The 25084-nt window shown below is 42.8% G+C and overlaps 1 pseudogene across 1 annotated transcript in view; it reads left to right on the top strand.

The window, feature by feature from the left end:
* Positions 1 to 3216: 3216 nt before the first annotated feature.
* The window catches only part of LOC308617929 (elongation factor 1-alpha 1-like), a 45562-nt pseudogene continuing 23694 nt past the window's right edge, over positions 3217 to 25084 (top strand). The window contains exons 1-2 of the transcript in view: positions 3217 to 3302; positions 5980 to 5999. The product of the transcript in view is annotated as an elongation factor 1-alpha 1-like (transcript). The remainder of the gene's footprint in view (positions 3303 to 5979; positions 6000 to 25084) is intronic.

The raw sequence follows: 25084 nt of genomic DNA, 5'->3' as shown, positions 1-25084 counted from the left end.
ACTTTATCAGCTTTGTGGCCTCCCAGGAAGTGACCTTCCCTTCCGTCTGTGAGGCTGGGACCTGTCAGCCAGGCAGCAGGCCAGTTTTCCTAGGAGAACTTTGTGGGCCTTGGCTCACATACAAAGTCAAACCCTTAATAGAATGTTTATTGTATGTGGCTGGGTCTAGGAATGGCTTTTAGTATACTGATGTGATAATTCTTTAATATTGCTCAGTGCACAGGAAAACCTGACATGCCATGAAATCTTCCAGTTTCTACATCTGTGAAAGAAACTGGATACTTTTCTATTTTGACAATAGTTCTAAAATTTTACATAACTTTACTAAGAATGAGCAGTAAAGATAAAAGAAACTTTTAAAAACTATTAATAACAATGATAATAATAATAATACATTTCAATCAACCATGATAAAGAAGAGAATAAACTAATGGTGGGGTCAGGACACACTACTGCAAAATACGTCACCTTGGCACATTGTATATTGCTGTCGAACCCAAGCTCAGTTCGTGTGCCTGACATACAGTGAGGCCAAACCAACTGAAAAACTGGAGTTTGGAGCAGAGAAAGGTTTATTTCAGGGCCAGGCAAGGACAGTGGGCAGCTAGTCCTCAAAAAACCCCCAAACTCCTTGATGGTTTGTGGGGGAAGAGTTTTTAAAGGCAACATTTGGCGTGAGGGCTATAGGGTGTGTGACTTCCTTCTGATTGGTTGGTGGTGAGGTAAGAGGGTGGTGCTCCAGGAATCTTGTGCTCAGTCTGGTGTTACCATCCTCCACCTGGGTGGGGGTTTTAGTTCTTGTAGCAGAACTCAAACACATTGTTATGTATATCCCTTGAGGAGGAACAAGGACCCTGCTTTACTCTGCACTGTTTTTTGTTTTGTTTTGTTTTGTTTGTTTTGACTGCTCCTCCTTTGCTTCTGCATCCCCTCCCTTCCCTGTCTGGAACTCAGGGAAGGTCAAGGAGGCTGAATGAAACCTGTTTCCTATGAACAAGAAGTGGGGGACATGGAAAGGATTTGTACCTGGGAGAGCCCCCACAGGATCCTGCTTCGTTTCAACATGAGCTACTCTGCGCATTCTCATTATTTAAATAGCCCTATTCTACCTGCCTTTGACTGTGAGTAGATGCATTTATATAAAAATTAAATCATAATATAAATCATATTTTGAGTAGAGAGGAGAGCACTTCCATGTAGAACTGTGCAGCAGCCCCAGCCCCTGCACGTGTGAGACCTTCCACATCTTTGCTACTCACACAGAATAGGGAAACAGCAAGAACCCCAGCAAGTTTTGGGACTGGTCCCACACACTGCATATGCTTCCAGGTGGGAACATAAATAGCAGTGACCAGGGAGTGTTGAAAGGAGAGATCTGGGAACCTGTCATTTGAAGAGACAGGGCAAAGGTCCTCAGCCATTTTCTAGCAATTTCACAACCTCTACGGAAGGAAGTCAGTATAACATTTGCAGCCTGGCCTGTGCTCAGGAAAAAGAAGTGACTAAAAGCAATAATAATAATTCCCATCAAGGGAATTGTGGTTTGAATTCTCTCTGAACGTACATTTATTTCTTTTATCCCAGCTACATCTGTTTGCACCTTGCTGTGAAACAGTGTAATTAACCACTGGGTTTCAGAGAGAGGTGATAATTTTCAGCTTATTCTCAGCTCATTTTCAGTCCAAATTTAAACTTGAAAATGTTTTTTCTTCTCCCTTTGGCAGCAGCTCTCAGAAGTGGATTTTGCTGGAAGGCTTCTATTTTCATCATTCTGATTGCTTTATTTATGTTGCAAATCACTGATTTGGTGTTTGGAAATTGCCATGTTTGGGGCAGCAAAGTTTTTCATTAATGGATTGATGAGTTTTAAAGTTGCTTATAAAAAAATTTTTTTTCTTTTTAAATAAAGACTTAAAGTTCCAACTCATCATGCCTTATGTTCAGGATAGCGATAAACAGTGACGTCTTGCCGTTTACCTCAACCCTTTGTTGCATGAAAAAGAGCGGGGCACGAGAGGATTGTCATGTCCCAGGTCTCAGGTGAATCCTTGGGACAGCCACCAAATGTGGGTTCTTGGCTTCACATAGGAAAGAATTCAAGAGTGAGCCAAAGTAAAGTGAAAAAAGATTTATTCAGGGAGATACACACTCCATAGACAGGGTGTGGGTCATTTCAGAAGGTGAGAGAGAACCCAGAGTATGGGGTTGTCAATTTTTATAGGGGTGGGTAGTTTCATAGGCTAATTAGTGGGAGGAGTATTCCAGCTATTTTGGGGAAGGGGTGGGGATTTCCAGGAATTGGACCACCATCCACTTTTTGACCTTTTATAGTTGACCTTTGAACTGTCATGGCACCTGTGGGTGTGTCATTTAGCATGCTGATATGTTAAAATGAGGGTATACTGAGGCTCAAGGTCTAGTGGAAGTTGACTCATCCGCCATCTTGGACCTAGTTGGTTCTAACCAGTTTATGTCATGTCCTTGGGCCATATCGTTCTTTAAAAGGTTGTTCCCTGGCCCCTTCCTGTCTCACCTTGTTATCAGATTAAACCTGAAGACCAGGCATCTAAGCTTCCCTCAAGCACATCTTGGTACTTGCCTTAACAACCAGGTTGGATAAACCAGTCTTTTCTCTAAACCAAATTCTGAATACCTTGTTCTCTCAATATCTGATCTTGTTGAATGCTATGGAATGAAGTAGCCATCAAAGTTGTGTGCTGGTTTGGTTTTGCCTTGACTCAGTTATGTCGCCATATCTTGATCTTTCTTGGCTCTATTTCTAATTAATGAATTAAGAAGGTTAGATTACATGGATACTAAAATTTTTTGTTTGCTGTTGTTTTCTTTTACACAACAGAGTTCTTCAAATGAAATTTTACTTGGAATTCTGATGTATAAAATCATGTATTGGTTTCCTATTACTGTTAAACAAATCTCCCCAAAACTTAGTGGCTTAAACAAGTAATAATTTATTATGTCTCACAGTGTTACCTAACACAGGTTCATGTGCCTGATGCACTGTGAAGCCACACAAACTGAAACATCAGAGTTTGGAGCTGTGTAAGGTTTATTACAGGGCCATGGGGATGGGTAGCTTCTGCTCAAAAATCCTGAACTCCCTGATGGTTTTGGGGAAAAAAATTTATAGGCAAAATTTGGGGTGAGGGCCACAGGGTGTGTGGCTTTCCTCTGATTGGTCAATGGTGAGGTAACAGGATGGTGCTCCAGAAATCTTGTGCTCAGCCTGAAGTTAACATCCTCCGCCTGGGTGGAGGCTTTAGTTCCTGCAGAAGAACTCAAAGGTATCCTTATGTATATTACTTGAGGAGGAACCAGGACCTGCCCCAAGGCTGTACTATTGTTTCTTGACTGCTCCTCCTTTGTCTCTCTCCCTCCCTTCCCTGATTAACAACTGTTTAAATCTGTCCTTTGGAAGTCAGGGAAGGTCAAGGAGGCTAAATGAAGCCTATTTCCTGCAAACGAGAAATGGGGGACACAGAAAGGACTTGTACCAGAGAGGGCCTTACAGGGTCCTGCTTGGCTTTAACAGTTTGTGTGTGTGAAGAATTTGGGAGCAAACTGGCGGAATGGTTCTAGCTTGATGTTTACAATGAGGCTGAAGTCAGTTGTCAGCTGAAGACTTGACTGGGGCGGCACTTCTAAGGTGGATTACTCATGCATCTGGAAAGGTAATTCTGGTTCTTGGGACAGGGAGGGGGTTGGGGGGAGGAAGGTGGAGAGTTTTTCTTCATGGGAGCCTCTCCACAGGACTGCTTGAGTGTTTTCACAGTACAGCAGCTCCCTTCCCACAGACAGGTTTCTGCCCTAACCTGGGGTAGAGTTTTTCTTCCATCCTTCCTCCAGATACACGGGCCTTTGTGCCCTGGAGACAGCAAGCTTTACTGCCGCTTCCGCAGCTGTGTAAGGCTTTTGTTTTGTAGGAGACTCTGGTTCAAGGAAGAGAGAAGGGCCTTGTGCCTGCCCCCACTCCCAATTATTGTAGACAATTGTAGCAAGGAAGAACAGGATCTGACTCCATGTTAGATCTGTTTCTTTTACTTTATCTTTGCTTTTTGTTGCTTTTGTTACTATAATCACTAAAAGGATGCTCTCTATAGCTGTAAGCATACATAATGGCCTGCCTCGGGGCACCCTGCCCCTCCACCTGCCTGTTAAACTGAAGTGCCTTTGTTCAGCTCACAGGGAAACACCCTGACCCTGCCCACCTGTGAACGGCTGCAGAAAAGAAGAAATTAACACATCCCCTCCCTCAGGCTGGCCAAGCCAGGAGATACTTTGGAAGACTTATGGCCTTTTTATTTTACTTCCTCACCCACCCCCCCCCCCCGTTTTATGAAAGAAACTGGCATCCAGACCCCAATAAGACGGGACTCTAGGACATTAGTCTGCCATATTCTCAGACGCCCAGCTTTCTGAATAAAGTTGCTATTCTCTGCCACAACACCTTGTCTCTGATTTATTGGCCTGTCGTGTGGCAAGCAGAGTGAGCTTGGACTCAGTAACACCATAAGACCAGCTCACAGAGGTTTGCACCCCATTCCATTCTCTCCCAATTTCCCTCCAGGCTCATCAGAGCCAGAGGCAACAGCGTTCACAAGACGGGGGGTGGGGGGGTGGGGGGGTGGAGATGGGCTCTGTTCCAGGCTCCATACACCACCCTGATCAAACCCTTTGTCATTTTCAGCTCTACTCTGAGAAAACCAGGGGCCACAAGTTGGGGTTGGGAGGATGGGCTCCTTGGTCTCATCCCCACACATGTGTTTTGTTTTAAAAAGGCCCACAGCCTGTGCCTGATTGACAGCAGATGCTTGCAGATACTGACCTTCCTTCAGGTCACATGATGAGCCCCCTGCTGCTTTTTCAAGTTGACTTGGGGGAAAGAATAAATGGTGGGGAGGGCTTTGGGTTTTCTAGAGCGAAAGTAAACTGCCACCTGCTGAGCACTAGCTCTGCTCCAAGTGTGTTGTGTTCGCCACCTCCTCCTGAGAGCCCCGCTGCGAGCACAAGACTGAGTGGGGAGGAAAACTTCCCTTCTTCTTTTCTAGATCCTTTGGCTGGTCTAACAGTTAAATTGACATAAAACAGATTAAGAGGGGGAAAAACAAATTTAATTTCCTATGTACGGGAGTCCCATAAAAATATGAGACTCAAAGAAGTAACGAAAGCCGGAAGCTTTTGTACATTTTAGACAAAGAAATAATACATTTGTGAAGAATTGACAAGAAAAGGGGTTTGGGCTTGGGGTAGTGAACTGGTGAAGAAGTAACAGGTGTGTTTAAACAGACTTCTGGGCCCTGAATTCCCTATTTCTGGTGATGAGGGTGCCTTCTACCCTCCTAGCACTGGGGGGGTACTTTTCACATGGAAGATTCACCTCCTGCTTTCAGAAGATTCAGAGTGTCTTGTAATGGCAGCTTCTCAAGTACCTTTCATTCAAAATAATCAATGTGCCCAAATGGCATGTTTTGGGGTGACACAGTCTGAATCCCCACAACTACTATCTCAATTCTACTGGCAAGGAAACAGGCGTCAAGAGGTTGCTACTTTTGCAAGGACTCGCATCTTGTAGGTGCTGGGGGTAAGTTTGAACCCCAGTTTGCCTAGTCTTCCCGCTCCAGGCTGCTGCCTTCTAATCCGGGGAAGACAGCATTCCAGGGTAAGATGAGCTTCCTGTTTGCTGTGAGAAGTGGAAAGGGCCCCCTTACAGCTGCTTTTCCTCCCTGCCTGCTCCCTGTCATGGTGGGTGGGAAAGAGGCAGGTGAGGAAGGGGCGTCTATTTTGATGGGGGGGGTGGCCAAGAGGGTCAGGCCTCTGTCCCCTTACCTGCCTGCCTCCTGCCACCCAGAAGAACTAAACAGGTTCTCTTCCAGGTGGGTGTGAGGGCTGCCGGCAAGGCCCTTAGGGGAAATGGTCTCGCGGGTGGACAGCTGATAAGTCTCTGTGCTTTTCTCCCCACAGGTGGGCTCCTCTGCGGACAGGTAAGACCTAGTCCGTTAATGCAGGAGCATTTATGTGTACTGTGGTTGGAAGAGGGAAAAAGTTAGGTCCCGGCAGGGCCCATTCATAGGCACGATTCCCTTCAGCCCTCAGCAGCCCTCTCTCTGCGTTCCCCTCCTCAGCTCTCAAAGGCTGAGCCCAAGGGGAGGGGAAGGCAGGGAAAGGCAGCTCCAGGCCCAGAGAATGCTCCATGCCCCTACACACACATGCACACACACGTGCACACAGGTATATACACACATGCACTCTCTTTCCCAGGTGACTTGGGGTGGGGCAGTGTCTCTGTATCTGATTAGCATTCTTTAAGTGACCTGGTCAGAGGACATCCAGGCTCGGCCATTGCAGAAGCAGTGGACACCAAGCTGGAGGTACCTGGCCATTTTCCAATCAATCTGACCCAGCACCACCTGGACGTGTCAAGTCCTCCAAAATCCTGGCCTCCTTAGTATTTGGGGAGACTCTTGAAGGCACATGTTTCTCCTAGTTATCGTTGCTCTGATTTCCTGTTTCTGCTGATTTCTGTATCACATTCTGTCTCTTGTGGCCATTCCCTTCTTTTGGATGTGAACCACCCCCCCTGCAAACACCAGCCCCTGCCTCCTTTCCCTGCTGCTCCCAAGCCACTCACACTCCTGTGAAGTCTCCGCTACCGATGATTTGCAGAACACCGGGGGGTTGGGGTGTCTGGGCCAGTCCGGCTGGTCTGTAAACACCAGACATCAGGGATCCCTGTTCTTAGAAGTCCCCCAGCCACAGCTGCCGCCTGTGCTTTGCCCCTCACTGTCCTACTGTCCAGCTTGACCTCCACTTGTCTCCTCCTCCCACTTCTCCATGGTTCCAGCCCCTTCACTCCCTCCCTCTGGGGCTCCCAGAAGAGCTTTACATGCACAGCTATTGCATTCTTCAATTGTGCCCTAGTTTGATCCAGGGAGTGTATTGAGGATTATCTTTCCCTAACTAAAATCAACAAACATAAATGTATGGAAGCAAATACTGATCTGTATCTGTATTCTCCCTGAGGCTTCCCCTGCCTAATATTGAACTAGCGATCATCTCTTCAGCCCCTGCTACTTTGGGAAGGACTGCATGGTGGGGAGAGAGCCATGGGCATGATGGCTGTGCAGCAAAGCGCTCAGCCTCTGCGTCTCACCCAGGATGACACATGCCTGTGTCTCCTGTTACTCATCACACAGAGCACTTTGCTCTGACGCTTCTGGTCCCCAAACGTCTGGGCATTTCCCTTCACCAAGAGATTCTCTGTGACCAGCTGGGTATCCCACAATTCAGTTCAAGTCTGACTTGGAGTTAGCACAGACCCCGCAGGTTAGGGGCTCAGTTCCACAAGACTGTCCCCTGAATGTTAGATGCAGGTCACAAGCAGTAGGTTCCCAGGTGACCCACAACTTCTGTCCAAACTGCCTACAAATCAGAGGTTCCCACAACCCCTTCCCTGGATTCCATCATTTGCTAGAACAGCTCACAGAACTCAGGGAAAATGCTCATGTTTACTAGTTTCTTATATAATGAAGGAGATGATAAAGGATGCAGAGGAATGGCCAGGTGGAGAGATACATAAGACAAGGTCTGGAAGAGCCCCAAGTGCAGGAAATTCAGTCCCTGTGGAGCTGAGGTGTGTTGGGGCCCAGGACAGGCTGCCCCCAAATATGTCTCAATACCGTATTGATTGTTTTGAATTAAAGTTATTTAAGAAACAGCTGATACAAGAGAGACTTTTACCCTCCTCTCTGTCTGCTGAGAGCAGGAAACAAATCTCCCACATGAAAGGCATCCTCCCCATTCCAGGAGGTAGAGAGACATCCAGAGGCAGGGAACCCAGGGCCGAGAAGCTCATATAAACAAACCTTGTTACTTCTTTACTAATTAAGCACCCAAACCTAAGTTTCTTTGTCCTTTCAAATTTACTGTTTCTTTGTCTAAAAAGTATAAAAGCTGCCTGCTTTGGCCACTTCATAGGTGCCATTTCTATGTGACCTCTGTGCTCACTATTTAAACTGTTTCTTTTCCACCTGTTAATCTGTCTTGTGTTAATTTCATTATTAGTCCAGCCACAAGAACCCACGAGAGGTAGAGGGAAAATTCCCCCCTCCACCACAGGTGTACCAACCCCCTGGTACATGGATATGTTTGCTAACCCAGAAATCCCCTATTGGGATTTTTATGGAACCTTGTCACATAGCCATGATCGATTAGGAACTCTGTTTCCAGCCCCCTCCTCTCTTTGTAGAATGAGAGGAGGGGCTGAAAGTTCCAAGCTTCTAATCATGGCTTGGTCTTTCCTGTGACCAGCCTTCATCAAAGAGCACACCCAGAGTCATCTCATTTGAACAGAAGATGTTCTTGTCCCCCAGGAAATTCCAAGGGATTTAGGAACTAGTATTAGGAACCAGGATCAAAGACTAAACATTAGAACTAAAGATTCTCCCAGCATCCCTTTTTATAAGGATTTTAGGAGCTCTGTGTTAGAATCTTGGGGCAGAGACCAATACATGTATTTCTTATTATCTCACACTCTGGACACAGAGAGACCCAGATTTGAATCTTAGCTCCACGACTTACTGGTTTTGTAACCTTGGGCAAGTTATTCAATCTCTCTGAACCTCAACTTTCTCATCTGTAAAATGGAGATATTAATGACAACCACTTTGTAGGGTTCGCAGGAAGATTAAATAGGAAAATACATATAAATCTTAGTGTTTGCTGCTTCATGCACCCTCATTAGGGAATTCTTTTATGTGAATCACTGTGTGAAGTTGAATGGACAAGGAGGTTTTTGCCAAAGGAAGAAATATAATAATGTTATTAGCATATTCCATTCCCTCTGCCAGGCCCTCTATGTGCATTAGCTCAATTAATCCACACAATAACTGTCTAAATGCTACCAAACAAAAGTTTGTGTGCACACTAACACACAGTGAGGCCAAGTGTCAGAGTCTGGAGCAGAGAAAGTTTAGTACAGGGCCACATAAGGAGATGGGTGGCTTGTGCCCCTCAAACCCCAAACTCCCTGAAGGGTTTCAACAAACATTTTTTTTTTTAAAGAAGATGTTGGGGGTAGGAGTTTATTAATTTATTTATTAATTTTTTCTGTGTTTGGTCTTCGTTTCTGTGCGAGGGCTTTCTCTAGTTGTGGCAAGAGGGGGCTACTCTTCATCGTGGCGTGCGGACCTCTCACTATCGCGGCCTCTCTTGTTGCGGAGCACAGGCTCCAGATGCGCAGGCTCAGTAGTTGTGGCTCACGGACCTAGTCGCTCCGTGGCACGTGGGATCCTCCCAGACCAGGGCTTGAACCCGTGTCCCCTGCATTAACAGGCAGATTCTCAACCACTGCACCACCAGGGAAGCCCTCAACAAACATTTTTAAAGGCAAGGAAAGGGAGAAACGTGGTTGGTTGTTACAAACTTCTTGGCATTGGAATCCTTCGTTCTTGCACCACATAGGTCAGGTCATAATGTTCCTGTAAACCTCCAACAGGACAAATGTTATTCTCTGTTCTGCAACTTTTTACCTCTATTTGAATGGACTCTTAAATGTCAGAGCCTTGAGAATGTGCTATCCTATATATTTCAGGCTCTAGGCAATATTCTTTTACAAAAGGTAAAGAGCCAGAATGATTAAGCACAGGAAACAGAGCACAAAGTTTAAAGTAAAAGGAACAGATCTAAATCCCACTCCTGGGCATATACCCAGAGAAAACTATAATTCAAAAAGATACATGCACCTATATGTTCATAGCAACACTATTCACAATAGCCAAGGCAATGAAAACAACCTAAATGTCCATCACCAAGTGAATGGATAAAGAAGATGTGGTATAGATGTATACAGTGGAATACTGCTCAGCCATAAAAAAGAATGAAATAATGCCATTTGCAGCAACATGGATGAAGCTAGAGATGATCGTGCTAAGTGAAGTAGGTCAGAAAGAGAAAGACAAATACCATATGATATCACTTATATGTGAAATCTAAAATATGACACAAATGAACGTATCTATGAAACAAAAAACAGTCACAAATACAGAGAACAGACCTGTGGTTGCCAAGGGGGAGGGGTGGTGGGGGAGGGATGGACTGGGAGTTTGGGGTTAGTAGATGCAAACTAGCATATATAAGATGGATAAACAACAAGGTCCTACTGTACAGCACAGGGAACTATATTCAATATCCTGTGACAAACTGTAATGGAAAAGAATATGAAAAAGAATATATTCAGTTATATATTGATATAACTGAAGCACTTTGCTGTATAGCAGAAATTAAACAAAACATTGTAAGTCAACTGTATTTCAATAAAATTAAAGAAAAAAGATGAACAGGTCTAATATGGAGTCAGGTTTGTTCTTCCCTATTACACAAAGGAGAAACTGTTGTCTGTCTTTCATAGATGTGAAAATTTAAGTCCTTTACTGAAGGCCACATAGCTGGGAAGCATGAAGATTCAAACGGGGTTGACTCTGAAGCCTTACTCTATTGTATTTTCTCCACTGGTCTTTCCACATAGATGCATAGAGCCAGGAAGGACTTTGAGAGACTATGGAGTGTATTGCAGATTGGGTTCTCCAGAAGCAGAGACTGAGATAGAGTTTGGGGCACAGGATGTTTACTAGAAATCAACACCCATAGAAGGTGGAGGAGGAGGCAGGTGAGTTGGGATGCATGTCTGACAGAGTCATGGCCAGCCTGGCCCCTGGAACCCCTGGGACATTCTGACATCAGTACATCAGAGTGTTTCTTTTGCGTGTGTGTGTTTCCATTCACTTTATTGAATTAAAATCAACTCATCTTCTAGGAAGTAAAAAGTATGAGTTCACTGGCCAAAGTTGCATGAAATATTTGGCATTTCTTTTTTTTTTAATTTAATTTTATTTTTTATACAGCAGGTTCTTATTAGCTATCTATTTTATATATATTAGTGTATACATGTCAATCAAAATCTCCCAATTCATCCCACCACCACCACCCCCACCACTTTCCCTCCTTGGTGTCTATATGTCTGTTCTCTACATCTGTGTCTCTATTTCTGCCCTGCAAACTGGTTCATCTGTACCATTTTTCTAGGTTCCACATATATGTGTCAATATATGATATTTGTTTTTCTCTTTCTGACTTCACTCTGTATGACAGTCTCTAGATCCATCCACATCTCTACAAATGACCCAATTTCGTTCCTTTCTATGGCTGAGTAATATTCCATTATATATATGTACCACATCTTCTTTATCCATTGGTCTGTCGATGGGCATTTAGGTTGCTTCCATGACCTGGCTATTGTAAATAGTGCTGCAATGAACATTGTGGTGCATGTGTCTTTCTGAATTATGTTTTTCTCTGGGTATATGCCCAGTAGTGGGGTTGTTGGGTCATATGCTAAATCTATTTTTAGTTTTTTAAGGAACCTCCATACTGTTCTCCATAGTGGCTGTACCAATTCACATTCCCACCAACAGTGCAAGAGGGTTCCCTTTTCTCCACACCCTCTCCAGCATTTGTTGTTTGTAGATATTCTGATGATGCCCATTCTCACTGGTGTGAGGTGATACCTCATTGTAGTTTTGATTTGCATTTCTCTAATAATTAGTGATGTTGAGCATCCTTTCATGTGTTTGTTGGCAGTCTGTATGTCTTCTTTGGAGAAATGTCTATTTAGGTCTTCTGCCCATTTTTGGATTGGTTTGTTTGTTTGTTTTAATATTGAGCTGCATGAGCTGTTTATATATTTTGGAGATTAATCCTTTGTCTGTTAATTCGTTTGCAAACATTTTCTCCCATTCTGAGGGTTGTCTTCTCGTCTTATTTGTAGTTTTCTTTGCTTTGCAAAAGCTTTTAAGTTTCATTAGGTTCCATTTGTTTACTTTTGTTTTTATTTCCATTACTCTAGGAGGTGGATCAAAAAAAAATCTTGCTGTGATTTATGTCAAAGAGTGTTCTTCCTATGTTTTCCTCTAAGAGTTTTATAGTGTCTGGTCTTACATTTAGGTCTTTAATCCATTTTGAGTTTATTTTTGTGTATGGTGTTAGGGAATGTTCTAATTTCATTCTTGTACATGTAGCTGTCCAGTTTTCCCAGCACCACTTACTGAAGAGACTGTCTTTTCTCCATTGTATAGCCTTGCCTCCTTTGTCATAGATTAGTTGACCATAGGTGCATTGGTTTACCTCTGGCTTTCTATCCTGTTCTGTTTTTGTGCCAGTACCATATTATTTTGATTACTGTAGTTTTGTAGTATAGTCTGAAGTCTGGGAATCTGATTCCTCCTGCTCTGTTTTTTTCCCTCAAGACTGCTTTGGCTATTTGGGGTCTTTTGTGTCTCCATACAAATTTTAAGATTTCTTGTTCTAGTTCTATAAAAAATGCCACTGGTAATTTGATAGGGATTGCATTGAATCTGTAGATTGCTTTGGGTAGTATAGTCATTTTCACAATATTCATTCTTCCAATCCAAGAACGTGGTTTATCTCTCCATCTGTTTCTGTCATCTTTGTTTTCTTTCATCAGTGCCTTATAGTTTTCTGAGTAGAGGTCTTTTACCTCCTTAGGTAGGTTTATTCCTAGCAGAATTATTTCTGATCCAACCAGTGTTGCCCCAGGATGGAGGTCAGTACTAAGGGGGATGTGTCAGTTAGGGCCTGTATTTGCTAAGTATCAGACCCCACTTTGACCCCACAAGACAAATGAGGGACTGGATTTTTCTCTCACAGGAAGGAAACCTGGCCATCACCATCTCTATACTACACTTCATGATACGATCAGGGAGACTTTCATCTTTCTTAGTGCCCCATCTTCAAAGTGCCCTCAAGTTCTAAGATGGTTGCTGAAATTCCAGCTATTACATCCACATTCAGAGAGGAAGTAAAGGAACCAGGGAGGAGTAAAAAACTGTGTGTCCCTCACTGAAACCTCCCCCCACCCAACCCAAATTCATATGTAGAACCTAATGCCCAACCTAATAGTATTAAGAGGTTGGGACTTTGGAAGGTGTTTAGTGCCCTTATAAAAGAGACCCCAGGGCTTCCCTGGTGGCGCAGTGGTTGAGAGTCCGCCTGCCGATGCAGGGGACACGGGTTTGTGCCCTGGTCTGGGAAGCTCCCACATACCGTGGAGCGGCTATGCCCGTGAGCCATGGCTGCTGAGCCTGCGCGTCAGGAGCCTGTGCTCCACAACGGGAGAGGCCCCAACAGTGAGAGGCCCGCGTACCGCCAAAAAAAAAAAAAAAAAGAGAGACCCCAGAGAGCTAGATTGCTCCTTTCCCACCACGTGAGGACACAGCACAAAGACACTGTCTATGAACCAGAAAAAGGGTCCTCACCAGACACAATCTGCTGTGCCTGGCCTCCAGAATTGTGAGAAACAAATTTCGGTTTATAAGCCCCATGGTTTATGGTATTTTGTTATAGCCACCCGAATGGACTAAGACAAAGTAAGGTGGAATACTGTTCAGCTTTAAAGGAATGGAATTCTGATACATGCTACAACATAGATAAAACTTGAAAACACGCTCAGTAAAATAAGCCAGACACAAAAGGACAAATACTATGTAATTCCAGTTATATGAGGTCCCTAGAGTCATCAAATTCAGAGAGTAGGTTGATGGTGGCCAGTGTCTGTGGAGAGAGGGGACCAGGAGTGACTGCTTAATTGGGTCTTATTTGGAAGGGATGCACAGGTTTTGGAACTAGATAGAGGTGATGGTTGCACAGTATCGTGAATGTACTTAATGCCATTGATGTGTTCACTTTAAAATGTTTAATTTTGTCATGTTAATTTCACTGTATTAAGAAAAGATTTTTGAGACAAATAAAAAAATCCAAAAACCCACAATGAGATACCACTACACACTTATTAGAATGGTTCAACACAGAAAGACTGGCCACACCAAGTACTGGTGAGGGCATGGAGGAACTTGAACCTCAGACTAGCTGGTGGGAATACACAAATGCTTTGGAAATCAATTTGGCCATTTCTTAAAAAGTTAGACATACATTTACCACATGACTGGTATGTCATATGGTATGACTGGAATGGTATGTCATATGATATGACAGGTATGTCATGTGACTGGAGACAGAGAGTAGAATAGTGGTTACTGGGGGCAGGGGAGGGTGGGGAAGGTGTTTAATGGGGACAGAGTTTCAGTTTGAGGTGATGAAAAAGTTCTGGAGATGAATAGTGGTGATGGCAACACTACAATATGAATATACTTAATGCCACTGAATTGTACGCTTAAAAATGGCAAAAATGGTAACTTTTATGTTCATGTATCCTTTATTGCAATTTTAAAAAGCACCTCACCATCAATGACTGCTGCTTACACTCTTGTGATCACTGTCAGTTGCAAGTGAAGCTGGGAAATGTAGACTTTTGGGTTGTATGATTTTGTACCCCAAATAAAATTAGGGTGCTGTGAGAAAAAAGGGGTGTTGGGGAGGGTTCCAGTGGTCTCTGACACATAGAACAAAAGTTAGAAGCACCTTTGCTGTCCTCACTGACTTGTACACAGATGTGCCCATGAACTTGGTCTATCTGTTTTCATTATACATGCGTCAAAATCCTCTAAAGGTATAATTTTTTAAAAAATTTATTTTACTGAGTATTGTTGATTTACAATGCTTTGTTAGTTTCTGGTGTACAGCAAAGTGTCTCAGTTATACATATACATACATTCTTCTTCATATTTTTTCCATTATGGTTTATCACAGGATATTGAATATAGTTCCCTGTGCTATACAGTAGTACCTTGCTATTTATCCATCCTATATATAGTAGGTTGCATCTGCTAACCCCAAACTCCCAATTCTTCCTTCCCCCACCCTCTGGTCAACCACATGTCTGTTCTCTATGTCTGTGATTCTGTTTCTGTTTCACAGATAAGTTCATCTGTGTTATATTTTAGATTCCACATATAAGCGATATCATGGTATTTGTCTTGGTCTGACCTACTTCACTTAGTGTGATAATCATCTCTAGGTCCATTCATGTTGCTGCAAATGGCATTATTTCATTCTTTTTTTATGGCTGAGTAGTATGTCATTGTATATATGTATCATATCTTCTTTATCCATTCATCTGTCAATGGACATTTAGGTTTTTCCATGTTTTGGCTACTGTAAATAGTGATGCAATGAACATTGGGGTGTATGTATCTTTTCAAATTAGAGTTTTATCTGGATATATGCCCAGGAGTGGGCTTGCAGGATCATACAGTAACTCTATTTTAGGTTTTTTAAGGAAAATATTTTTTAAAATGTGTCTAATCGAATCTTGTTATTTGCAGTCATGATATTCTATAAAGCTGCCATGGACACTAGATTTGTGAACATGGAACCACTGCTCCCAGGGGAAATACAGGGTTAGGGTCCTGGTCTTCTGGTCATGGTGTTTTTGTCAACCAATGGATACATACCTTGTTTAATGTGTGTTTCTTTTTAAAGACACCTTTTAATATATTTGATTGATTCATTAGCATTGAATTCATGGCCAATAGCACTAGAACTTACGCCTGAATGAAGCTTATTTAACACGTGTGTTTTCTCCGTAAGACTCATCACAGCCTTCTGCACTTAGGACTCTAGACAGCACTTCTGTACTAGGCTCGGAAAAGAGCAAAATCACCAACACAAAGCACAAAAATGTATAAACATAGCACTAAATAAAAGTCAAAAAGGACCCTTGTTTACAGGAAGAGCTGAAGCAAGGAGGCTTCAGCCTCCCAGACCTCGGCTTGGAACATGGTGGCAGGGTCTCAAGGCTTTCTCTCCTCTGTGTCTGCAAATGACCCCAGGCCCACAAGTATTGATTTTCCATTTACAGAGGAAGTTTAGTATGTAGGCGAATTCGCAAATCCATGAATAATGAGAATCAACTGTATAAAGTCAGAGTTTTCACTTTTGCCACTTGGACTTAACATCACTAATGAACACTATTTATCCAAATGAGCTTAATTTTGCTTCGGTGGTTGCTACCAATTTTCATTCCCCTCCTCCTCATCCCTTTTCCCTACAATGTCTGGGCCTTGACTGCAGGTGAGTATTGCAGATGATGAGGGTTATGAGGAACATAAAAACAGGGAGAGGGCTTCCCTGGTGGCACAGTGATTGAGAGTCCGCCTGCCGATGCAGGGGACACGGGTTCATGCCCCGGTCCGGGAAGATCCCATGTGCCACAGAGCGGCTAGGCGCGTGAGCCATGGCCGCTGAGCCTGCGTGTCCGGAGCCTGTGCTCCGCAACGGGGGAGGCCACAGCAGTGAGAGGCCCACGTACCGCAAACAAAAAACAAACAAACAAAAAACAGGAAGAGGTGATAGGTAACCTTCTCAAAGTGGGTGGTCAGGTGCAAGCTCTCAGAACTTGAGAATCTAGTCCTCTGATTGTAGTTTTCTAAAACCAAAGAAAAACAATGTGGAAGAAGGAAATACTCTGAAATCCCAACAGTGGGTGGGTGCATTTAGAGAGGTGGGTGTATGATTTTTTTTCCCCTTCTATTCTGTTTTACAAATTTTCTGTAAAATGCTTATATATTTTAATTATGAAAAGTAAATATTAAGAGAAAGAAGTATTTGTTTAAGAGATCCCAGACTCCCCTTGGGCACAGCATAACTCACACCCACCAAAAGGGATTTTTTTTTTTTTTTGCCATTCACACTAGCCTGGGGAAAGGGTAGGTCTGAGAGGCTAGAGACATTTTTATTCATTGAACGTTTTGGTTCTTCAGCGTCTGTTGGACAACACTGGGGTTGGGTGAACTCAAGAAAGGAAGGGGCTTTCTGCAAATGGTTTCAGCCCCTGGTGCTTCCAGCCCCTCTAAACCAACAGCCTTCAGTAGCATCAGCTTATCCTGGGCCTTCCTCTCCTGCCAACCCCAGGCTCCTCTGTTTGCCAAACTGAACACTGGAAGTTTGCACAGGCCATGACATTTCAAGAAAGGTCACCTCCCTGAAGGCTTTCCCTGTAAATTTTTCTATTCCCAAAATGGTTTTTTTCCCCCCCAAGAAATGCTGGTTTTTAGCTGAGGGCTTCTGGGTTCATCTGAAGTCATGAACTTTCTGCCTCTTTTTGGGTAGTGACCCTCATTGCCCAAGTGGACAGGTCAAGAGCAGAAACATGGACAGACACTTGGCTGGAATCCCCTTGCTGCTCCACACAATTTCTTTGTCTTTCTGAGTCTGGTGCCCACTCTGTGCTCCCGGCAGGCTGCTCACCAGCTCACTGGCAGGAGAGGGAGAGGTGGGACCTCCTTATACTAGTTCCCTGGGGAGGCTGTGACAAACTATCAAAATCTCAGTGGCTTAGAGATAAATGTAGTCCTCCAGTTCTGGGGGGCGGGCAGAGGTCTGAATCAAGGTGCTGGCAGGCTGGACTTCCTCTGGAGGCTCCAGGAGAGAATCCATTCCTGGTCTCTTCCAAGCTCCTGTGGCTGTCGGTGTTCCTGGCCATGTGGCTGCATCTTCCGTCACTCTGCTTCTCCTCTTTGCCTGTCTTCTCTTTGCCTCCCTCCAGGGAGGATGCATGAGCTTGCATTTAGGGTTCCCTCCCATAATCCAGGACAATCTCCCCATCTCAAAATCCTGAACTTCATCACTTCTGCAGAGTTCTGTTTTGCCACATAAGGTAACTTTCACAGGTTCCAGGGATTAGAACATGTGTATCTTTTGGGGGGCCATTTTCAGTCTACCACACTCCCCAAGAAAGAATGCTTTCCTACTGCCATGTGGGGGCATTGACACTAGATGCTCTGAGACTGTGGCTTGTGCAGAAATGTTTCCTTTATTAATACTGGAGATGTGTTTTGGGAAAGAGGCAGGTGATTGTGGAGCTCGAAAGGAGAAGAATGGCTCAAAATAAGAGAAGAGCTGTTCCACATCACAGGAGAGCTGGGAGTAGGGGCAGAAAGCTGGACGAGGCAGAGGGCTTGTGCGTCAGGAGGTGGGGCGAGTCTACGCCTGTCTAGCGCTGTGGGTGTGACAACAATGGGGCGGGTGGGGGGGGTGGATATCCAGAGACCAGACTGCTACAGGGCTCTCTGCCCTGCACGCAACGGCAGCACTAGGCTACTTGGTAGTGCTTTTTAATTAAGTGAACCTCTTTCTAAAATATTGTAAAAGGGCTTATGAATGCGATGGTCCAGAACTTGGGGGATGAGGAGTAAGAGGTCATGCTCCCAAAAGGAATTTGTTTCTTTCTACCCCAGAGACGTGAAATGCCACTTTCTTCCACTGGAAGCCAGTGCTTCTGAAGATGACCCCTCACTTCTGATCCCCTTTCCTTCATGTTTTCTCCCCCAGGGCCTCTCAGTTCTATCTCAAATCCCTCTTCCCTTCCCTATATATTGCCCGGCTCAAATCGCCCCTGGGGGAATCGCCTGCCCGGTCTGTTCCGCAGCCTGAGAGCATGTGTGAGCATCTGCAGTGGCCCTGCTCCTGAGCCTAACGTGAGGCAGCCCAGCTGATGCTGTGAGTCTCTTCGGCCTCGTCCAGCGGCTAAGGCCAGGCCTGGGGGAGGTGAATAGCTTGGCTTTACATCCGTGAGATCCATGCATCTGAGATAAGGCTTGTGAGCTAGAAGAATAGGAAATGGTGGTCCGAGAAGAGGGTGTACGGAATCAGAAATTAGGAGATCCATTCCACAATTATATCTGGAGTGGCCACTGTGTGTCAGGAGAATTCTGTGATTACCCAAGTAATTACCTGAGTAATCTCACCTAGAAGGAGGGAGGAATAGACCAAGGCTGGTGCTGGGAAAGCAGCAGCGGTCACTCAGCCAGGATAGGGGACTTGGTCAGTTTGTGGTTTAGACAATGATCACAATTTGTCTGTGTTCATATATGATTGTAGGGTGGTCTTTTTTGGCCTGCATCCATCAGCATCACAGAATGGCCTCCTCTGATGCTGATGGTCTGTGCAAATGTTATATTCCGCAAGAGGACCATAGCCCAGCAGAGAGCACCAAGCCAGCTCCCAGGTGTCAAGGACAACTTTTCTCTTTTTCACCCTACACAACTGACCAGGCATGAAGAGCAAGAAAACTCCAGCTTTCAATAAATTGGCCATGTAGGTGTAACATCCAGGAGAAACAAAAAAGGCAGGGTTACCAAATTCCCCATATCCCAGCAGCAGACATACAATGCCTTTTGAAGACTAATTAAAATTTCATGTCAAAACCATTTAAATGCAAGAGCAATGAAAACATTTGAGCTTCGGTTAGGTACAGTCTAAAGACACATAATCCCAGAATCTGACCTACTTGAAGCATGCGATAATCTTTTGGGGGGATTCTTTCGTGGATGCTAAATAATTTACCATGAAATTCCATTACATTTGCTGTGATTTTTTAAATTTTTTATTTATTATTATTATTTTTTTAATTAATTTATTTTGTTTACAACTTTATCGGAGTATAATTGCTTCACAATGGTGTATTAGTTTCTGCTTTATAACAAAGTGAATCAGTTATACATATACATCTGTTCCCATATCCCTTCCCTCTTGCGTCTCCCTCCCTCCCACCCTCCCTATCCCACCCCTCCAGTCGGTCACAAAGCACCGAGCTGATCTCCCTGTGCTATGTGCTGTGATTTTTTAAAAATGACAACACTGTTTCTATTTTCATGACCTTGAATATATTGTGTTTTCTCTTCCCCATGTTATAGTTGTTTTAGTAAACAAACGTCTCTGGAATAAATGTATGGTTCCCAAATTCATACTATTCAGGAGAAAATCAAATAATAAAATGTTGATGCTGGAAGGAAGCTACCAGGGCCCCAAACAACACAAGGGCCCCAGCTAGAGGGGAAGCACGATTGCTGACCCTGCGTCAACCGGACAATGAGACACTTCCCCCTCAGTCCTGAGAAAGTCAGCTCTGGGTGGTCAGAGACATTTTCTATGTGGTTTCCTGCTGGATTCCCCAGGGTCCAGCATAGTGCTTAATGAATCGTAGGTGCTCAATAAATGAATAAGTTACTTTTTTGGATAAATAGAGACATAAAACACATTTCTGGAAAGTCAGTGCTATGGAGGTGTAGGGGACACCAGATTCTGTTATTCAAAATATGGTCTGTGGACCAGCAGTGTCAGTGTCACCTGGGATCTTCTTAGAAATGCAGAATCTCAGACTCCACCCAGACCCACTGAATCAGAATCTGCATTTTTTAACAAGATCCCTGGATGACTGACAGGCATGTTGAAGTTTGAGATGTGCCGCCCTAGACATCACCCGGCCAGCGTTTCTCAACCTCAGCTGGCTGGCTACTGCTGGGGGGAGCTTTTAATACATATGGATATTTCGGTCCCATCTCCAGAGAATCTGATGTGTGGTCAGGGTTGAAGATCACTGATGGTAGCCCGGTATCCTGTGTGACCTCAAGTCAGTTACTTAGCTTTTCCAGGCACAATTTTCTTATCTGGTAAATGGCTTTGTCAATGCCCTCCAGCCAAAGACCATAAGGAGTACATTGTAGTTGAACAAAGTGGATTTAATGACCTGCGGCAATGCTGGAAATAGCCATCCACATGGAACCTCGAGGCTTTTCAGAAAGGGGCTGTTAGGAGGGGGCTGTTGCTGGATTTGAACCTGTGTTAGGTGATTTGGGAGAGAATTCAAAGGCAGGTGGTTTCGCTCTGACTGGGTGCTGTGAGCAGGAACAATTCTGCTAAACCTTAATAATTTTTATCCCTCAGAGGTGAGAGAAACAAAACAGAATAAAAGCTGTAACTGCTGAAGAAGTCACTTGTATTAGCTGGGATTTGGGGCGTTTGGTCATTTTTATGGTCTGGACTGTGTTCTTGCTCTGTTTGTGCTCAGACACAATTTCAGTGATCATGTTTTTGTCCTGCTCCGTCACGGTCACAGAGTAGATTTGTTGGCTGTTGGCATGTATGAGATTGTCTGTGTCCAACATGTGATAGATATAAAAAATATTTATTTATTTAAAAATTTTTGGCTGTGTTGGGTCTTCATTGCTGTGTACGGCTTTCTCTAGCTGTGGTGAATGGGGTGCATGGGCTTCTCATGTTGTGGACCACGGGCTTTAGGCGTTCAGGCTTCAGTAGTTGTGGCTTGTGGGCTCTAGAGCTCAGGCTCAGTAGTTGTGGTGCATGGGCTTAGTTGCTCTGTGGCATGTGAGATCTTCCCAGGGTGCGAACACAGGGTGCGAACCTGTGTTCCTTGCACTGGCAGGCAGATTCTTAACCACTGGGCCACCAAGGAAGCCCCTATAAAAATTATTAATGAAATGTGTTATTCTTTTATTCTTTTTTTTTGGTACTGTGTCTTAAAATTCTAGTGTGTATTTTATGTTTACATTATATCTCAATTTAGACACATTTCAAGTTTTCAAGAGTCACATGTAGCCAGTACTTTGGAAAGTACAACCTTAGAGAACTGTTTTTAAGATTAAATTAGGTAACAGAGTAATTAGCCCTTGGTCTGGCTCAATAAATCTCAGCAATTATTATCGTCACTGATGCAATAATGGCAGAAATGATAGGCACCTTATCTAGGATAAGGCTGGAATGAATCTTCCAGAAACAGCAAAGTATTAATTAATGCCTAGAAGAGTCTGGAGAGACCTTTGTGCTGCCAGGGTGTAATAGTTCCGTAAATACCCATTAGATTAAACTTGTTAATTGTGTTGCTCAAATCTTCTATGTCCTTGTTGATTTTGGTCTGCTTCTTTTATCAGTTTATTTTAACATACCCGATAAAGATACGTTAACATTTTCTACTCTAATCATTGATTTGTGATTTTTTCCCATGAAATTTTATTTTTATATGCTTTATATATTTTGAAGTTAAATTGTTAGGAGCATACCATTTCATGATATAGCAATCCATTCTTATTTCCTTTTGGCCTGTTTTTATTTTGTCATTTCCTACCATGTTGAATGAAATTTATAATTTTAGTCATCTCTTTGAGCATCCTAAAGACATTAATTTTAAGATCTTTGTTGAACTGTTTATAACTTTCATGTGGAGAGAATTCATTCTGATTGTTGGTTGTTTTGGCTCTTTCTTAGAGTTTGATTTCTTTTTATGGTAAAAACATAACAGTTTAAAAAAGAATTTTGTTTTTGAATGGGAGATATTTTGTTTATTTACCCATAAAATGTATTTTCTTTTTCTCTTTTTGCCTCACTGCTCATCTGTCTTCATCTGATGTTTTTTTAGTTGCTTCTACCTGGCTCCTGGACCCTTAGTCCAGAAGGATTTCAGAAGATCCTGATCTCTGGTAATAACGAAGACTTTGCAAATCCAGTTACTGAGTCAGCAGGAACTTGGTTTATCTCTGGGTAATAACATTTATTAATTGATTGATTGGCTCAGTTTGGATTTTAATCTAAAAACAACAGAAATCATTGCAGGGTTATAAACAGGAAGGGCAATATATATGTATATTTTAAAATAGAAATATAGTTGATTTATAATGTCATAATAATTTCAGCCTAGTGTTTCAGTATTTTTACAGATTATAATCCATTAAAATTATTATAAGATAATGGCTATATCTATTTATATATTAAAATAAATAAAATAGCTTATCTATTTTATACCTAGTAGTTTTTATCTCTTAATCCCATACCCCTAAATTGCCCCTCCCCTCTGGTAACCACTAGTTTGTTTTCTATAACTGTGAGTCTGTTTCTCTTTTGCATATACATTCATTTGTATTATTTTTTAGATTCGACCATATAAATATCATACAGTATTTGTCTTTCTCTGACTTATTTCACTAAGCATAATATTTTCTACTTATTTCATTAAGCATAATATTTTCTATGTCCAATCACATTGCTGAAAATAGCAAAATTTAATTTTTTATGGCTGAGTAATATACCATTGTGTGTGTGTGTGTGTGTGTGTGTGTGTGTGTGTGTATGCTTAGGCCAGTAAATGACATAGACAAATTTTTTTTTCCCTTGTCTTTATTTGGTGAGGATATTGGGATGGTGTAGCCCTTCCTCTGGCTTTGGTCTCCCCTCTTTAATCAAGCATTTTGGCCCCTTTAACTCCACAGCAACAATTTTTTTTCTCACCCATGTCTTAAGAGGCGTGTACTTCAGTTTGTTCTCTGCTTTACATATTTTTCCTTTTCTGGTTTATTTGTTGTGGAGCCTGGCTATGTCTATTTACATATCTTGTGCATCACTGTTGTGTTTTGGAGCAGAGGGGGTGCAAAAAAGTGTGATCTCATTTCACTTTGCGGATGAGAGGTCCCAACTTGCCATTTTTAATATGACTCTTTGTTATGTATTCCTATGAGTGTGTAAGCTCTTTGGGGCTTTGAGGGACACATCTTGGTCTCCCAAGAATAGCACTTTTGTCCAGGACATGGGAGAGGCTCCTCTCTAAATGTGGGTTTAAGTATGTAGACTTGCTAAGTGCCAAACTTCTCTTGCAGCCCCATGTCTCAAGAATCCATCATCATTGTTTTTTTTTTAATACTTCTCCTCAGAGAAATAATATATGCTCTTTTATTTCTTTATCTTACAGATACGACTTTCTTCAGGTCTATACTTGTGCATTAAAAAAAAAAAGACCAAGCCAGTCTCAAATGAAAGCCTCACCAACCTAAAAGCTTACATAAATGGTTGAAGAAGGGAAATTAGTAAGTATGCTGTGTAATCCTCTTCCTCTCCAAATCCTATATTTCCTTTCAAGCCTCACCTCAAGTTTCCTGGAGATCTTTCCTAATCAATGTCTCTGCCAATCCTTCTCCAACTTAGCATTTCTTGCACAGCGATTGTATCATTCTGTTGTGTGTAGTCCTATGGTTATTTAGAATAGTTTGTTTCATTTGTGAAAGTTCTGAGGCCAATTTTGAAGTAGTTTTTCTTGGTCCCATTTCATTACAAATGCAATTTCATTGCATTCCTCATTTTCTATTCCTACACTTTCATACATGACTTGCTCTCAATCACAATTAATAAAAAATTTTTTAAATTAGATTTATAATTGAGGTATAGTACATATATGTACACAAATTTTAAGCAAACAACTCAATAAATGTTTACATATAAACATACAGTCACGTAGCCATTACTGAGATCCAGGTATAAAATGTCTCCAACACCACACCTGACTCCTGTGAGCCCCACCCACTCAGTACCTCTATAGTAGTTTTGTCTATCCTTTTTATAAATTTTATTCTTTAAATTATTTATTTGGCTGTGTCAGGTCTTGGTTGTAGCATACAGGGTCTTTATTGTGGTATGCAGGATCTTTCATTCCATGCCAGAGTGCACAGGCTCAGTAGTTGCATCACATGGGCTCTCTAGTTGTGGCATGCAGGCTCTAGGGCTTGCAGGCTCAGTAGTTGCGGCACACGGGCTTAGTTGCCCCACAGAATGTGGGATCTTAATTCCCTGACCAGGGATCAAACCCACATCCCCTGCATTGTAAGGTGGATTATTAACCACTGGACCACCAGGGAAGTCCCAGTTTTGCCTATTCTTGAACTTTATATAGATGGGACCATAACTGTGTGTATTCATTTTACTTTCTTTCTTTCTTTCTTTTTTTTTTTTAGTATTTTAAAATTGTGGACATATATATTTTTTATAAATTTATTTTATTTTATTTTTATTTTTCGCTGCATTGGGTCTTCGTTGCTTCATGTGGGCTTTCTCTAGTTGCGCCAAGCAGGGGCTACTCTTCATTGCAGTGCACAGGCTTCTCACTGTGGTGGCTTCTCTAGTTGTGGAGCGTGGGCTCTAGGCACACGGGCTTCAGTAATTGTGGCATGCAGGCTCAGTAGTTGTGGCTCGTGGGCTCTAGAGCACAGACTCAGCAGTTGTGGCACACAGGCTTAGTTGCTCCGTGGCATGTGGGATCTTCCTGGACCAGCGATCGAAACAATGTCCCCTGCATTGGCAGGCAGATTCTTAACCACTGCGCCACCAGGGAAGTCCCAACTGTGTGTATTCTTAAAACAAAAACAACAAAAGAACACTTTTTATTTGGAAATAATTTCAAAGTTACAGAGAAGTTGCAATAATAGTACAAAGAACATCCATGTACCTTTTACCTAGATTCACCTATTGCTAACATTTC

This window comes from Mesoplodon bidens (assembly GCF_964165515.1).
Source record: "Mesoplodon bidens genome assembly, chromosome: 5".
Classification (NCBI taxonomy): Eukaryota; Metazoa; Chordata; class Mammalia; order Artiodactyla; family Ziphiidae; genus Mesoplodon; species Mesoplodon bidens.
Note: the sequence above shows the minus strand (reverse complement) of the source record. Positions and strands in the feature narration are given on the sequence as shown.